This window comes from Mya arenaria, chromosome 11 (assembly GCF_026914265.1).
Source record: "Mya arenaria isolate MELC-2E11 chromosome 11, ASM2691426v1".
Taxonomy (NCBI): Eukaryota; Metazoa; Mollusca; class Bivalvia; order Myida; family Myidae; genus Mya; species Mya arenaria.
The window spans coordinates 43948475-43966636 of record NC_069132.1 but is presented as its reverse complement, the minus strand read 5'-3'; the positions used below and the strand labels follow the sequence as shown (position 1 = coordinate 43966636).

Below are 18162 nucleotides of genomic sequence, written 5' to 3'. Positions count from 1 at the left end.
TAAGACTCTTTAAGACTATGTAATTATTTATTTTTGACGACTGGTAATATACAGGTTTGATCAGGGCATGTGCCGGATGGGCCGGCAACATTTAGACAGAATGGAACAGTATGTTCGAGCTTTTCAGTGCTGTTAAAGTATTTATGTAGAGAATTTAAAAGAAAATATATGCGTTTGTGTGTGCCACACTGCTCCAACATGTGCCAAAATAAATATCGAAGTCTTGCCCATGCAAACATGTGTTTGTCTTTTGTGCGGAGGGACGTAAAGATATCTTTTACAGTGTTGTATTGTATCAAACTATATTAATTTTGTTTGAACTTAATAAATATTAAAATTAATTTTTCGTTATGTTTAATTATTTGATGAACTAATATTTCAGTTTTTGGGAAGTTAAAGTATTGAGTAAGGTCCAAATGTGAATTGGTTACCCTACAGGAGAGATGTTTGTGTGCAACGACTATCTAGCAACGAAAGTTACCTCGTAAAAAGAAAGCCGACATGAACCTTGTAATGGCACTCTTTATTCAAAATACACATTTATAACCATCGTAAATTTTGACTGATAAACCTTTTACAACTGTTAATAACTGATAAAGCTGCACTCGAACAGACTGTTATAACAAACATCAATAAAACATTAGATACACAACTAATATGAGTTCTATTCCGCGATTTTTAGGTTTTAGGCATAAGGTGAAAATGCGCACGGACATCGGGTCACTGAAAAAAATACAAACGAAACAAGCTTATGGCTTAAAGTCATTTAAAATGCAGATTTGAAATAATACAGCAATGTGGCAAATTCATCACAAGGCTCTTTCCCCTTTAAGTTATTAAACCCTGTGATAGAAAAACGATAAAAAATGTGACACAACCTATATATATCTAAGTCAAGACATTACAAAGATGCACTCTCAATTGTTATATTGAATGTATATATTGATCACTACAATCACCTGCCCAGTGTCAAGAAATATGATAATTGGCCGGGAACCATAGCTTAGGTAATACGTGCACTGTTAATACTCGTTTGTATTGCATCTTTAAAGTTATTTATCAGACACACTGCCATTTTCACGACTCATTTAATCTGGTAGTTGAGATGAGTATACAATGTCATTTGCATTGTTTTGTATCAGAACATCTTACTTATAAGGGAGTTAACTCTTGTACCTCTAGAACCTTTAATTCCTTTTCGGTAATTCTTCGCTTGATTTCCTTTACTTGGCGCTCACATTCATTATTAGAATTTAAAGGGACTGTGTTGGCACCAAAAAAAGTTTGTTTCTGTAACGAATCTCAGGACAATTATCTAATAGAATACGCTATGATATCTATAATTGTATAAATAAGTACCAAAATGTAAAAAAAAAAATGTGTCGGAGACCGGGTGCGAACCCGCGTCGCCAAAATTGAAGAGCAGCGTCTTACACGCTGAGCTACTAATGTTTGTACAAATTTGGTGACATAATTAAGCTATACACCTACCTTGGTAATATCACGTGATAACGACGACTAGCCAATCACGCATAAGGAATGAAATCTACCTGGTAGACATACCCAATAATCTTGTAATAATGGAAAAATACGAAATAACTGCTAAACTGTGGTACTTCAGTTGGTAAGTTTCAATGTATTGTACACATCGATGCCAAGTTTAAGTCAGTTTTAGACAATTTTCTTTTTTCCCCGCTATTTTATCATACGGAGTACGAGATTGTTATTATGGGTTTGGTACCTTAATGACTCAATAAAGACATGGACAATCATGCTTTTTATATCTTTATTTTAATTAGATCACATCTATGTAAAGTCTCATATTAAAAAGGTTGTTTTCAAGAGTTCGGAATCATTTGTTTTAACATTTGTCCGGGACAGCTCGTGTGTATTCGACAGCATATTTATTTCCTTGTGTAATTATATATTTTTATTCTGTTTGACCTCCTGATTTGTACAATTATACATTTATTATGAGATTGCCAAAATCTCTCAAACATATCGTTGATTAAATTTAGTTTGAAAGAAAAACAACACCATTTCATCGTTTTGTCCACAAACGGATTACAAACACATAAATAATTATTAGTAAGTTTGTCAGACCATTCTAAATTACCTGTGAATCTCACTAGGCCATGTTGGAAGTATTTTAGCTGTTAATGTTAAACATTTGAACAGCGATAGTAGTTTTAATGGTTATTCTTATAGAGGGGTCCTTCCCCTAAGACACGATTCATTATTTGTCAGGATTGTCAATTTTCTTACATGGCGTTTATAGCAAGTATGCGTGTATTTTCAGCAGGCTCTCATGTCTACCTTTAGATAATATCCTTTTTCACAGACGGTAAATTGTCAGAAGTTGAATGTCATGTCAAATAATGATGTTAAATCAATACTTGGGTATGTTTGAGAGATTTTTGATATTTTCTGTGGATTGTAGGGGGAGGGGGTAGTTTAAGGGGCTGAGGGTCAAAACAACGTACCGGACACCTGTGTATCGGATATCTGTCTTTGTATGACTGTGTTGTATCTTTCAGGAGTTGAAACTGTTAATCAGACATGATAAATTCATTTGCATATGATATCTGTATCTGGTCGTTGAGTAACTGAACTTAGTTTATTAGTGTTATTTGATTTGGTGTAGTTATTTTCCCTTGTCTTGCAAATGATGGTTGCTAGGCTTAATTGTTTTGGTTTTGCTTAAATTAATAAATGTTGAGACAACTATGTTGGGCATTTTGATGTATAAACCCCCAGTGATCTCCTGTTGCGCTTACCGTTCGAAGGCGGTAACACCACATTTATCTATGATAAAAACATGTATAGGGGCAGAGCCAGTAATTAACGTTAGAGGGAGCGTAATTTAAGTGTATTAAAATGTAGGCAGGGGGTAACCCCCCCCCCCCCGAACTTTTAACAATTTCTTTCACGAAATGGTCGCTTTGAGCATATTTTATTACGTTGTTTCTCCGATATTGACACAAAAAGTAAAGTCGATTTTAAGGGGTAAGGGGGCGTCCCTTGGGCGCCCCCACTAAATCCGGTAGTGAATTATATCATGATGCATGTGAAGTATGTCTTTATTGTTTTGTGTCGTTGTGTGTGTATATCGTTTAGAGTCTGTCGCCCTAAAGGTTTTACATCTAAACAGGGTATTCGTTAAGATGTTTAGCTTCTGGCCTTTTCCGTTCTGTCTTCATTGTTTTACGTTACCTTCAAGGCATATTTCCCTTTAATCTGTATGATCACATTATAAAAACAACAACAAATGTATTTAAAAAAAAACAATATTAAAAGTATATGTTAACGTACTTATCGTACAAATATAAGGGAACATGACTTTGTTATTTTTAATGTTCTGTGACATGAGACCTCACTAGTGTCCTGAAGGAGGAAGAATTATTCTTCACATGACTCTGCACTTAAATAGTAACAACTTGTTTACCACCTTTAGTCAGGTATTTGAAATATCCATAAACATAAAACTCTTTTCAATCGACTTCAAAAGCCTTTCACAAGGATTTATTGTTGAAAGATGAACTAATGATGTTCAATTCTCAAGGAAGATTATTTTGATTGTGCACATGTAAGTATTATTTTCCTTGGGCGTAACTAGAAGTTCTATACTTATTTTTGCCATTTGTTTCCTTCTTCCCAATACTATTCGACAAGTCATTTGCAAAACAAATCCTTATAGGGAAATAATGTAATACGAAAAAGGTATATAACAAGTCGGAACTGCCTCTGTATCAGTGGACATACCCGCGCCTTCAACGTGTTAGCTACTAGTTTCAGGTAACACTTTTAATGTTACACAATGTTCATTGATTGATTTTGGTTAGAGTGATCAACAACGACTTCGATCGCTTTATATTATCATACGTGTGTGTATACCACGTGACAAATTACGTCATATATGCTACGTCGGAAGGCAACATTTTGCTTAAAATAAAGACTTAAATCAAAGATAACCTTTCTTTTACTACACCATTTTAAATAAAACAAATGTCAGTCTATGTCGTTTAAAGAGCCCAGCCTTCGTTTTATTACTGAAGTTTGATAACACGACAAACCTGTTTCCATAATGAAATTTGGCCGTTCTCCGTCAGACGGCCGTTTTGTGCAAAGGTTTGTCGAAGTGTTTTAAAAAAACCAAACTCTCAATCAATCTCTGCAGGGTAAATGACTGAGGCAGGGCTCCGTCAGTGGCGTAGACTGCGTTATGTTTCATTCAAAATTGTGAAGAAATAGTGAAGTTATCTTTGTTTAAAGTATTTTTCAAATCAAAATATTGCCTCCCGACGTAGTATTTATGACGCAATTTATCACGTGGTATCCACACCCTGATGTATAAGGAATTGGTAAAGAATTAGTTATTTATTCTAAACACGTAGTCACATGTTTTAAATTAACCTTAAACAGACGAATAAAGGCAGTTCCAGCAGGCAGTAGTAGTATGGTGTGTAAATTAAAATACCGTTGAAAGTTGTTATCAAGTAATTGACAACTAAGAACAATAAGCGTTTTTTTATAAGATATGATGATATATTTATTGATATAATAATTGTACTGTTCTGAATCATTCATGTGATTTTTTTTTCCTGCGTTACCCATTAGGATGTCACTGCATCACTTTGAATTAAGCCCTTGAAATGAGGATTTGTGCTGTATTCTAGCGAATTAATAAAGTCGATTTTTTTTTTATATTCCTTGTGCTAGTATTTTAATAGGCCGTGAGAAGGGAATTAAAAAAACACACCTTCTTGAATGAGAGATGGACATGTTTACAAGTACCCGCTCTCACCCTTTAAATGGAAAGGATTGGTTTCCTGATTATTTTAAAAGAATTTGCACATGCACTTTTGAAAAATTTCATTTTTTTTTATACAAGTGTAGTTTCATTCTATATGAAAACATGTGCTATCACAGTTTAGAGAGATTTTTATTGAGTCATCTTTTTAGTTGATAATATTGAATCGTTCGATGCAAAGTGCGTGCTTCACCCCTCCTCAGCCATCGATAATCATTACATATTTATCGTTAGAAACGTTTTCATTTTTCCATCCGCTGTGTCCGAATTTGTACGCAATGGAGTTTATTCGTATCATGTACAGGTACGCTCCCTACAGATGTAGGGAACTTTGTGTTTAAACTAAAATACATGTGTGGTAGTAAATCCTGGGCTTCAAAAACAACCTCGGATGTATAGGGAAAAGTACACCTATTTGGAGGTGTCTACTAATTGTTACATGCCTTATTTCTTTTAATTGACACATGTTATACAATCTCAGACCATCAACCCATATTTATAGGTCTTGAAGCTGAATGGTGTGTGCTTTAAAAACAGACTGAACATGCTGGATCTACTTGATCTAATTTATATTGTTTACATGTCCTCGTAAACCCGATATTGTCATTTTACCGAATACACAGTGGTTACGTTCAACCATTTTTATTTTTCTAAGGAGAAACGTAAAAAAGTTCTAAGGCTGTTTAATGTTCAGTACAAAAGAACTTTATTAAGTGGTGTTTGGCCTATATGGATGGTATAATTGCAGAACTATTGACATTTAACTACGCCACGGTAGATCGCGTTGTAACTTCAATTTAAGCAGTTAAGCCTTAGGACTTTAATATTCAGCAATCTTAATGATTTATTCAATACTACGATTCAAGTGAAATCAATTTGAATTTATAAATAAAATTATACGTTAAAACACAATACTTTATCATTATTGATATTAGTAATTTTACGAACTCATTTTACTAATGCACCGGTATTTATCCGAGGCCCGTCGTATTGCGGAGATGGCCGAGATGTCCCGATTGTATTCGAGTCTAATTATGGCCAATCAAACCTATTATTTATAATTGCGCATAAGGAAAAGTAGCATAACTCGAAATGAGAAAAAAAATACAGTTTGGTATGATTATGATAACAAAAAGCTCCATAGCTCTTGGTGTCAAAATGAAAACAGTCGTAAGTAGTTTAATGTCAATTTAATGGATAATGCATTTTGGTGCTATCTATAAGAAAGTTCCTTTGATAAACGATATAGATATCAAAATATTGATACTCGACAAAGTTCTGTTTTTATCATGATCGTACCAAAAATGATTTTTAAAATATATATTTTACACAGGTGACTATTGAAATGGGTCCCGGCTTCATTATTCTGTTCATTCTGGCCGCGTTAGGTCCAGTCGTCGCCGGCGATTGCAACTCTGCCCCGGATATAAACGGATGTAGTATTCCATGGGACCTGCCATATTTCTACAAGGACGTTTTCGAACGTGACTGCAATAGACACGACATCTGCTATTCCTGTGTAAGACGAGTTTGTTTATTTTTGTTATTGGTGTCATATTAGAGAGTAGTGCAGTATTTAGTGTGCACTGTACATAATGTAACAATATATTTGGTAGAGGGACTAATGCAACTTTTCTCACATGCATAGCTAGTACGTCTTGCTTATGCACTTAAAGAGTTTAGGGATCAGTGATGCTAGTACTGCATGTTTAAAGGATAAACATGGGTATGTTTCAGGGGTGCTAACACACCTTGCTTAAGCAATGTGCGTGTTAATGTTTCGGGGATGTTATTACTCATTGTTTAAGGCATACGCGTGTTAATGTTTCGGGGATGCTATTACTCATTGTTTAAGGCATACGCGTGTTAATGTTTCGGGGATGTTATTACTCACTGTTTAAGGCATACGCGTGTTAATGTTTCGGGGATGCTATTACTCATTGTTTAAGGCATACGCGTGTTAATATTTCGGGGATGATATTACTCATTGTTTAAGGCATACGAGTGCTATTACTCATTGTTTAAGGCATACGCGTGTTAAAGTTTCGGGGATGTTATTACTCACTGTTTAAGGCATACGCGTGTTAATGTTTCGGGGATGCTATTACTCACTGTTTAAGGCATACGCGTGTTACTGTTTCGGGGATGCTATTACTCACTGTTTAAGGCATACGCGTGTTAATGTTTCGGGGATGCTATTACTCACTGTTTAAGGCATATGCGTGTTAATGTTTCGGGGATGCTATTACTCACTGTTTAAGGCATACGCGTGTTACTGTTTCGGGGATGCTATTACTCACTGTTTAAGGCATATGCGTGTTAATGTTTCGGGGATGCTATTACTCACTGTTTAAGGCATATGCGTGTTAATGTTTCGGGGATGCTATTACTCACTGTTTAAGGCATATGCGTGTTAATGTTTCGGGGATGCTATTACTCACTGTTTAAGGCATACGCGTGTTTATGTTTCGGGGATGCTATTACTCATTGTTTAAGGCATACGAGTGTTTATGTTTCGGGGATGCTATTACTCATTGTTTAAGGCATAGGCGTGTTTATGTTTCGGGGATGCTATTACTTACTGTTTAAGGCATATGCGTGTTAATGTTTCGGGGATGTTATTACTCACTGTTTAAGGCATACGCGTGTTAATGTTTCGGGGATGCTATTACTCACTGTTTAAGGCATACGCGTGTTAATGTTTCGGGGATGCTATTACTCACTGTTTAAGGCATATGCGTGTTAATGTTTCGGGGATGTAATTACTCATTGTTTAAGGCATACGCGTGTTTATGTTTCGGGGATGCTATTACTCACTGTTTAAGGCATACGCGTGTTAATGTTTCGGGGATGCTATTACTCACTGTTTAAGGCATACGCGTGTTAAAGTTTCAGGAATGCTATTACTCACTGTTTAAGGCATACGCGTGTTAATGTTTCGGGGATGCTATTACTCATTGTTAAAGGCATACGCGTGTTTATGTTTCGGGGATGCTATTACTCACTGTTTAAGGCATACGCGTGTTAAAGTTTCGGGGATGCTATTACTCACTGTTTAAGGCATACGCGTGTTAATGTTTCGGGGATGCTATTACTCATTGTTTAAGGCATACGCGTGTTAATGTTTCGGGGATGTTATTACTCACTGTTTAAGGCATATGCGTGTTAATGTTTCGGGGATGTAATTACTCATTGTTTAAGGCATACGCGTGTTAATGTTTCGGGGATGTAATTACTCATTGTTTAAGGCATACGCGTGTTAATGTTTCGGGGATGCTATTACTCATTGTTTAAGGCATACGCGTGTTTATGTTTCGGGGATGCTATTACTCACTGTTTAAGGCATACGCGTGTTAATGTTTCGGGGATGTAATTACTCATTGTTTAAGGCATACGCGTGTTAATGTTTCGGGGATGTTATTACTCACTGTTTAAGGCATACGCGTGTTAATGTTTCGGGGATGTAATTACTCATTGTTAAAGGCATACGCGTGTTTATGTTTCGGGGATGCTATTACTCACTGTTTAAGGCATACGCGTGTTAATGTTTCAGGGATGCTATTACTCACTGTTTAAGACATAGGCGTGTTAATGTTTCGGGGATGTAATTACTCATTGTTTAAGGCATACGCGTGTTAATGTTTCGGGGATGTTATTACTCACTGTTTAAGACATAGGCGTGTTAATGTTTCGGGGATGTAATTACTCATTGTTAAAGGCATACGCGTGTTAATGTTTCGGGGATGTTATTACTCACTGTTTAAGGCATATGCGTGTTAATGTTTCGGGGATGTAATTACTCATTGTTTAAGGCATACGCGTGTTAATGTTTCGGGGATGTAATTACTCATTGTTTAAGGCATACGCGTGTTAATGTTTCGGGGATGCTATTACTCATTGTTTAAGGCATACGCGTGTTTATGTTTCGGGGATGCTATTACTCACTGTTTAAGGCATACGCGTGTTAATGTTTCGGGGATGTAATTACTCATTGTTAAAGGCATACGCGTGTTAATGTTTCGGGGATGTTATTACTCACTGTTTAAGGCATACGCGTGTTAATGTTTCGGGGATGTAATTACTCATTGTTAAAGGCATACGCGTGTTTATGTTTCGGGGATGCTATTACTCACTGTTTAAGGCATATGCGTGTTAATGTTTCAGGGATGCTATTACTCACTGTTTAAGACATAGGCGTGTTTATGTTTCGGGGATGCTATTACTCGCTGTTTAAGGCATACGCGTGTTAATGTTTCGGGGATGTAATTACTCACTGTTTAAGGCATACGCGTGTTAATGTTTCGGGGATGTTATTACTCACTGTTTAAGGCATACGCGTGTTTATGTTTCGGGGATGTAATTACTCATTGTTTAAGGCATACGCGTGTTAATGTTTCGGGGATGTAATTACTCATTGTTTAAGGCATACGCGTGTTAATGTTTCGGGGATGTTATTACTCACTGTTTAAGGCATACGCGTGTTAATGTTTCGGGGATGTTATTACTCACTGTTTAAGGCATACGCGTGTTAATGTTTCGGGGATGTTATTACTCATTGTTTAAGGCATACGCGTGTTAATGTTTCGGGGATGCTATTACTCATTGTTTAAGGCATACGCGTGTTAATGTTGCGGGGATGCTATTACTCATTGTTTAAGGCATACGCGTGTTAAAGTTTCGTACCCATTGTTTAAGGCATACGCGTGTTAAAGTTTCAGGGATGTTATTACTCATTGTTGAAGATATTCGCGTGTTTATGTTTCAGGGATGATAGTACTAATTATTTAAGGCATACTCGTGTTTATTTTTAGGGGATGTTAAAATCCTCATTTAAGCAATATTTATTTTCAGGGAAAGTCTTATGGAATATCGAGAAGTGCTTGCGACTACCGTTTGTACCGAAATATCAAAGCTACATGTAACACCGATTCTAGAGTAAGAAACCGACTTTGGTGCAAGAATGTTACCCTTGACTACTACGCGGCGGTGGCGATTGGCGGTTGGCGCCATTATAAAGAAACGTCCCCGGGTTGGTGCAGCCAATCCTACGTATCACGGTGTATTGCTTAAACAATTCTGATTGAGTGATGAATAAAATAGACGTGAACAAAATTTGTTTGGTTTCGACCATTAAGCTTTGCAAAAAAATATATAATACTATAATACTGTCAAAGAGGTCATTCTCAATTCATAATTTAATATAAACTATAGAATTGTTTTTTTATATTATTGATTTTTGGACATGACTGTTTTATTCTGGATTCAAAATAAAAAATGAGGCAACTGGAATATTTCTTTTTATTCTTCAACAAACGCCAAATCTCAGAATGTTTTGACAGGCTGAACAAGTTAAAAATATCCGCCTGACTGACACCTTTTCGTCAGTCCTACCATTTACGATGAACACAAACTTTCTGTGGCTATTAATATGGCATTATGTCAACACAATAAAATGGCATTGTGTAAACACAGAAGTGTGACATTTTGTAAACAATGTAGACTGGCAATGTGTAAACACAGTAGTATGGCATGATATAAACACAGAAGACTGGCAATGTGTAAACCCAGTAGCATGACATTGTGTAAACACAGTAGACAGGCAATGTGTAAACCCAGTAGTATGGCATTGTGTAAACACAGTAGACTGGCAATGTGTAAACACAGTAGTATGGCATTGTGTAAACACAGTAGTATTGCATTGTGTAAACACAGTAGACTGGCAATGTTTAAACCCAATAGTATGGCATAGTGTAAACACAGTTGACTGGCAATGTGTAAACCCAGTAGTGTGACATAGTGTCAACACAGTAGACTGGCAATGCGTAAACCCAGTAGTATGACATTGTGTAAACACAGCAGACTGGCAATGCGTAAACCCAGAAGTGTGACATTGTGTTAACACAGTAGACTTGTAATGTGTAAACACAGTAGTATGGCAATGTGTAAACACAGTAGACTGGCAATGTGTAAACACAGTAGTATGGCAATGTATAAACACAGTAGACTGGCAATGTGTAAACCCAGTAGTGTGACATGGTGTAAACACAGTATACTGGCAATGTGTAAACCCAGTAGTGTGACATGGTGTAAACACAGTATACTGGCAATGTGTAAACCCAGTAGTGTGACATGGTGTAAACACAGTAGACTGGCAATGTGTAAACCCAGTCGTGTGACATGGTGTAAACACAGTAGACTGGCAATGTGTAAACCCAGTAGTGTGACATGGTGTAAACACATTAGACTGACAATGTGTAAACCCAGTAGTGTGGCATTGTGTAAACACAGTAGACTGGCAATGTGTAAACCCAGTAATGTGACATGGTGTAAACACAGTAGACTGGCAATGCGTAAACCCAGTAGTGTGACATGGTGTAAACACAGTAGACTGGCAATGCGCAAACCCAGTAGTGTGACATGGTGTAAACACATTAGACTGGCAATATGCAAACCCAGTCGTGTGACATGGTGTACCCAGTAGTATGGCATTGTGTAAACACAGCAGACTGGCAATGCTTAAACCCAGTAGTGTGACATTGTGTAAACACATTAGACTGGCAATGTGTAAACCCAGTAGTATGGCATTGTGTAAACTCAGTAGACTGGCAATGTGTTAACCCAGTTGTATGGCATGGTGTAAGCACATTAGACTGGCAATGTGTAAACCCAGTAGTGTGACATGGTGTAAACACAGTAGACTGGCAATGTGTAAACCCAGTAGTATGGCATTGTGTAAACACAGTAGTAGGGTTTTGTGTAAACACACTAGTATGGCTTTGTGTGAAGAGGAGTCGAGTCAGGCCCAGTACCAAAAAGGCCAGGTCCCGAAAGGCCTGGTCCAAAAAGGCCTACTTTTAAATTGAAGGAAACACCTGTATTGTGTTTGAGTGTGTTGTACTTTGATAGGATTAGCGGTGTTTGTCTTTTATCGTTTCACATTATCAGTTGCGGTGTGTCTTTGATATTTCACGTTTAGTAATGTTAGGCCGAAGAATTGTGATAAAGATATATTCATACTATGTATGTGTGACATCTTTAATGATATACTCAAAATAGAGTAAATCTATATTAAGTGTATAACTCTGCGGCTTAGTTTGTGTCCATTCGTATCAATATTGGATGGTATAGGTATACAAATTGCATGGCGCAGAATTAATTGAAATGTCAATGCAGTATTCATAATTGTGCGTGCTTATCCCGATCTGCATGTTTTAGCGTGTTAAATGTTTTTTTTTTTTACTTTTTCTATAGTTCACACTGTCTATGTTGACGCTATTTTGGATTGGCTCTTGGTTGTAAGCCGATTTGGGTCATGTAACCTAATTTGGCTTAAAGTGCCTAATTTGCTTCGGGTCAATTTCAGTTCAGTCATTTTACTCTGATTTTCGGGTTTTAAAATATTTGATTGCATATACTTTTCTGACGTAGAAATGATGATTTATTACCGTGGGGAACTGTTTTTCAACATTTATCAAACTTGTAAACATCGTTTGAGATGTACATGTACTTCCGATGAACTAGTTATTGTGGGATCAATCAACACAATATAGAAAGACGGAACACACTGGGAACTCACTAACCAGCGCAAGGGGTCACATTGATTCGCCAAACTTCCCAAAGTTTAGCACCACCCAACCACAGGGACTTGGTCGTAACAATATCAACCATCTTCAGAGACATACTGGAGTGGCCATACGATGGATTTGACTGTTTTAAAACATGCACAGCCAATTTTTCACACACTAACCACGGTTAGCTTGTATATAAATCATTATCACTTTTTACATGAACTTATCCTAATTAGATGCAATTGTATTTTACCAAGAACTGATTCTGTTGTTTCCGTTGCCTTGTCGATTGAAGCCTTCAGCATGCCCTGTTGAACCGTAATTTTCACACATACTAATGTGACATATTCGTATGAATTCTTCACACCTGTGTGACTAATTCGTATGAATATGTCACACATTTGTGAAAATCCCCCCTGAATACAAAAACGAATACGTCACATGTAAAAAAAAACAACAAAAAACATCGGTCAAAATACTGTTCATACGAATACGTCACACATTCCAAAAGAACAACAGCTTTTGTCAATTATCCGATATAGCTCTCATAGTGCACAGGATGTTAGAACATATTGAGTAAATGACAATTTTAGGTCATTGGACCAAAGGTCAAGGTCACAGGTGCTATACAGGGTCATAAACATGTTATCCTTTAACATTAAACATACTGATATCTGTTTGACGAAAATCATGATTGTTCGCAATGCATTTACGATCATTATTTTTTTTATTTTTTTGTGACTATAGGATTGCTCGATTCCGTCCGTCGCAGTTTATGTCCGGTCAGTTACTTCATGGTGCATGGACCGATTTTATACAAAAAAAATATCACAAGAGTTAGCCACATCGAGACAATGTGCAGGACCATAGCTCAACGGCAGAGTCACAATGTACTTTGGGAAAATTTCTTTGTGTAACGTGTAGTAATGGTGCCGTTTGTTTTGACTCATTACTTCTAAGATCATTACCGGATTATAGTTCTCTTCTGGGTAAATATTCACCCTATCCGGGCAACACGCATATAAAATTTTAAGCCTCGCCGACCAAAGTTCATGGTCACCGTTCAAGGTAGCAGGACTGTGTGAAAGCCCCAATAAGTCCTACACCCTTTGAAGGATTTTCCTCAAACTTTGGCAAAATGCTCAACGAATCAAGACGAAATGTAGAACGAATGTTCCAGGCGCATTAGTTCAAGATCAAGCTCACCATTTAAGGACAGCAACCAATTTCATACAACTACTTAATTATTTGGTCGAAGTTAACCAAAACGATTACCCAATAATTACAATTTACCAATACAATTATTTAAATTTGCAATTTTGCCAAAATATAACCTTAGACAACTTAGACAAGGTGTATACACATGGCTGCACGTTCCTAGCAAACACCCGACACCTGGACTTTGATCACATCGTCGCCTACTATAATTTAACTTCGGGTTATAGTTGGAGCTTCGACGTTGTATGGTCTTATAATATATGCCATGTGTTTCCAGTCCGGATCAAACAATCCGACCCGAGGGCACCTGCGTTGCCAGGTAACGAAGCTTGCCGAGTTACCGGCTACGCAGCGTTCCCGAGGGTAGGATTTTTTTTATCCGAACCGGACATACATGCTTTTTCTAGCATACCTTAAATTACCTTTTTGTCGAAAGAAAATGACATAGAAAACCGCATTTTTGTACATTCTACCAAAAAGCGCGTGCGATGATGTTTACTGACGTCACGACGCGCAGTATTTTTTATTCACTACATACATCCAAAAGTTCCTTCAATATAACGTCATAAGGTTTTTTTTTTTGAAGCTTTGTTAAAGTTAAATTTTATGGAAACCATATATTGAAATATCAGAATAATGCTTACATAAAGTGTATGATAAACTAATTAAAAGTAAAATCCGACCTGCGTTGCCAGGTAACGAGGCTTTTCCTAAATTAAGTTTTCTTATGAAGTCAAAGGGAATAGTATTCCATTTCTGGTTGAGAGCGTTTGCCAAATCATACAGGTTGGTAATGTTGCCTTTAGACCTCACCTTGGAACCACGCTCGTTCCAAATATGCTCAATAGGGTTCTTATCTGGTAATGATGGCGGGCCAAGGCTAAACGTTGACGTTATTTCTGTTCAAGAACTGTAAACGAGCAACTCGATGGCGTGGTTGCATTATTGATCCTGGCTGATATAAGCTGGCGAGTTTCTTAAAGACGTCGCAAAAAGTTAATATTCCTACATAATACCGTTACCACGTGCTGTTCTAGCGGCCGTTTACAAAGACATCGCAGGTGCGTTACGTTATGAAACGGACCGTTCCTTGGTGTGTTTCACGTGAACTTTCATATATGGGACCATCTGCAACACCTCTAGTTTGTTGAAAGCGTTCATAATATATTGTATATCTCTGGCTTCTAAACGTTCTACTGACGTCATGACGTTTTCATTTCAACCCGAGCAAGCATCACCAATACTTGACCTCGCTGTTTTTCAGTAAGTCTTGGTATTTCTATTGAATGCATATTTAAAATATGATGTGATTTTACCATCATAACAGGCCAAGGAAAGTAGCTCTCCAACGGGTTGCAAGTGCAAATCTATCGTAAGGTCATACTCGCTATACATTCGAAATTTCCCCAATCCAGATCGAGATTTGATATGCTTCGGCGATAGAAAATGCAGCATATAAATAGTTAAAAAATACTGATTTATCATTACTTTTAGTTTAAACATATTCATTTTACAACGATTGTGAAACAAGTTATTACAACGGAGAAAACCCACTTGTCCGGCTTGGTGACTACATACCAAACTCATATTATGTTAACAATAACTACAACCATAACATGGAACTTAATTGGAGAGCATAATTTAGTTAACCATAAAAAAACGTTTTATAATATTTATATTTGACACACTTTTTGCGTGTTTATGTCCTCTGTCAGCCTTCGCGTAGCATACCAATGCTACAAATGAGTGTGTCAAACCTAGGCTTTGTGTATATGAAATTTGGGTGTGACTATTGTTTCAATTATTTACTGTTTAAATATGAAATACTATTGGCTGTTAAAAGATATCATGATAAAAATAAAGTTCATACATGTCTTAATATAATTTTCTATAGTTATTTGTATTTCCAGAGAACATTGCTAAGGGACAAGGCCATTGTCCCTGTCCAGTAAGCAAAGCCTTCTAGAAAGAAGCTGCCAGTGGGTCGTTGCCATTGTAGCTGTTCAGTAAGCGAAGCCTTCTGGGAAAGAAGCTGCCAGTGGATCGTTGCCTTTGTAGCTGTTCAGTAAGCGAAGCCTTCTGGGAAAGAAGCTGCCAGTGGATCGTTGCCATTGTAGCTGTTCATTAAGCGAAGCCTTCTGGAAAGAAAGCTGCCAGTGGACCGTTGCCATTGTAGCTGTTCAGTAAGCGAAGCCTTCTGTGAAAGAACCTGCCAGTGGATCGTTGCCATTGTAGCTGCCCAGTATGCAAAGCCTTCTGGAAAAAAACTGCAACTGCAGGATGGCCATTGTAGCTTCCCAGTATGCAAAGCCTTCTCAAAAGAAACTGCCAGTGCAGGATGGCCATTGTCGCTGCCCAGTATGCGAAGCCTTCTAGAAAGAAAATGCCAGTGTAGCATGGCCATTGTTGCTATCCAGTAAGCGGAGCTTTCTGGAAAGAAACTGCCAGTGGGGCATGCCCTTTGGAGCTGCCAAGTAAGCGGAGCCTTCTTGAAAGAAACTGCCAGTGTTGCATGGCCATTGTCGCTATCCAGCAAGCGGAGGCTTCTAGAAAGAAAATGTCAGTGCAAGAAGGCCATTGTAGCTGCCAAGTATGCGAAGCCTTCTGGACAGAAACTGCCAGTGCAGGATTGCCATTGTCGCTGCCCAGTATGCGAAGGATTCTAGAAAGAAAATGCCAGTGCAGGAAGGCCATTGTAGCTACCTAGTATGCGGAGCCTACTGGACAGAAACTACCAGTGCATTATGGCCATTGTAACTGCCCGGTATGCGAAGTCTTCTGGGAAGATATTGCCAATGCAGAATGGCCACTGCAGCTAACCAGTATGCGCAGCCTTCTGGGAAGATACTGCCAGTGCAGGATGGCCATTGTAGCTGCCCAGTAAGCGGAGCCTTCTCGAAAGATACTGCCAGTGCAGGATGGACATTGTAGCTGCACCGGAAGCGGAGCCTTCTGGAAAGCAACTGCCAGAGCTGGATGGCCATAGTAGCTGCCCAGTATACGGAGCTTTCTCGAAAGATTCTGCCAGTGCAGGATGGCCATCGTAGCTGCCCAGTAAGCGGAGCCTTCTGGGAAGATACTGCCAGTGCAGGATGCCCATTGTAGCTGTCCGGTATGCGAAGTCTTCTGGGAAGAAACTGCTAGTGCATGATGGCCATTGTAGCTGCCCAGTAAGCGGAGTCTTCTTGAAAGATACTGCCAGTGCAGGATGGCCATTGTAACTGCCCAGTATGCGATGCCTTCTTGGAAGGTACTGCCAGTGCTGTATGGTCATTGAAGCTGACCAGTTTGCGGAGCCTTTTCGAAAGATTCTGCCAATGCAGGATGGCCATTGTAGCTGCCCAGTATGCGGAGCCTTCTCGAAAGATTCTACCAGTGCAGGACGGCCATTGTAGCTGCACCGTAAGCGGAGCCTTCTGGGAAGATACTGCCAGTGCAGGATGGCCACTGGACCATGGCCATTGTAGTTGCCCAGTATGTGAGGCTTTTTGGAAAGAAAATTCCAGTTCAGGATGGCCGTTGTTGTTGTCAAGTATGCAACGCTTGGAAAGCAACTGCCAGTGGCCATTGAAGTTTCCCAGTAAGCGGAGCCTTCAGGAAATATATTGCCAGTGGAGGATGGCGATTTTGGTGCCCAGTATGCGAAGCATTCTGAAAAGATACTGCCAGTGCAGGATGGCAATTGTTGTTGTCCAGTATGCGGAGCCCTCTAGTATTCGGAGTTTCCTGGAAAGAAACTACCAGTTATCGCTGCCAATGTTCAGCATGCAGTGTCTCCTGAAAAGAACTGCTAGTGGAGCGTGGAAGGCGCCTATTGCGTTTAAAATAATGTTGCATATATGTATAACTAATATCCCTGACTGACGATGAATATATAAACACGCTTGTTTTAAACGTCCGATATAAATGGAACAATATATATTGTACGTCAAACGGGCGATTAACTCAGTGACACACGAACGGAAGTACGGGTGGACTAACAATATAAGATTATTTTATGTGTTTCAGATCCTAATTAAAAAAAAAATCCGACCCAAAGGCACGCGCGTTAACCGGTTTAAAGGCTTTCACAGTTACCGGCCACATAGCGTGCCCGAGAGTCCGATTTTTCGATCCTTGACGGAAAACATGATCGATATATTTCTTTGCGTAACTAAAATTATCAATTTGTGGAGAAAATGACGGATTAATAAACGCATTTTGTACATTTCACTTACAAGCACGTGCCATGTTGTTTACGGACTCATCATACATTGACGGTGTTAGACTGTTTTTTTCCAGTACTGGTCACATGACCGGAAACGCACGTCCGGTATGCAATAATACTAGTATCTATCATGTGTTTTCGGTCCGGATAGAAAAACCTGACACGAGGGCACGCGCGTAAGCCGGTAAAGAGATTTTTCGATCCGGACAGGATAAACATGATTGATTTTTTGCACAAATAAAATTATCAAATTGCTGAAAAATATATTCTTAGAATACGCATTTTCCTACATACGCGTGCGAAGTTCTTTACCGACGTCATAAAGCCTTGGAATTAGATCTCTTGACGTCTCTTTAATA

General features: G+C 38.4%; 1 long non-coding RNA gene across 1 annotated transcript; it reads left to right on the top strand.

Annotated features, from left to right (window-relative positions):
- The first annotated feature begins 3643 nt into the window (after positions 1-3643).
- Positions 3644-10099, top strand: LOC128207194 (uncharacterized). The gene is made up of 3 exons (XR_008256663.1): positions 3644-3795; positions 6144-6329; positions 9662-10099. It is a non-coding gene; the product is annotated as an uncharacterized LOC128207194 (long non-coding RNA).
- Positions 10100-18162: the final 8063 nt, after the last annotated feature.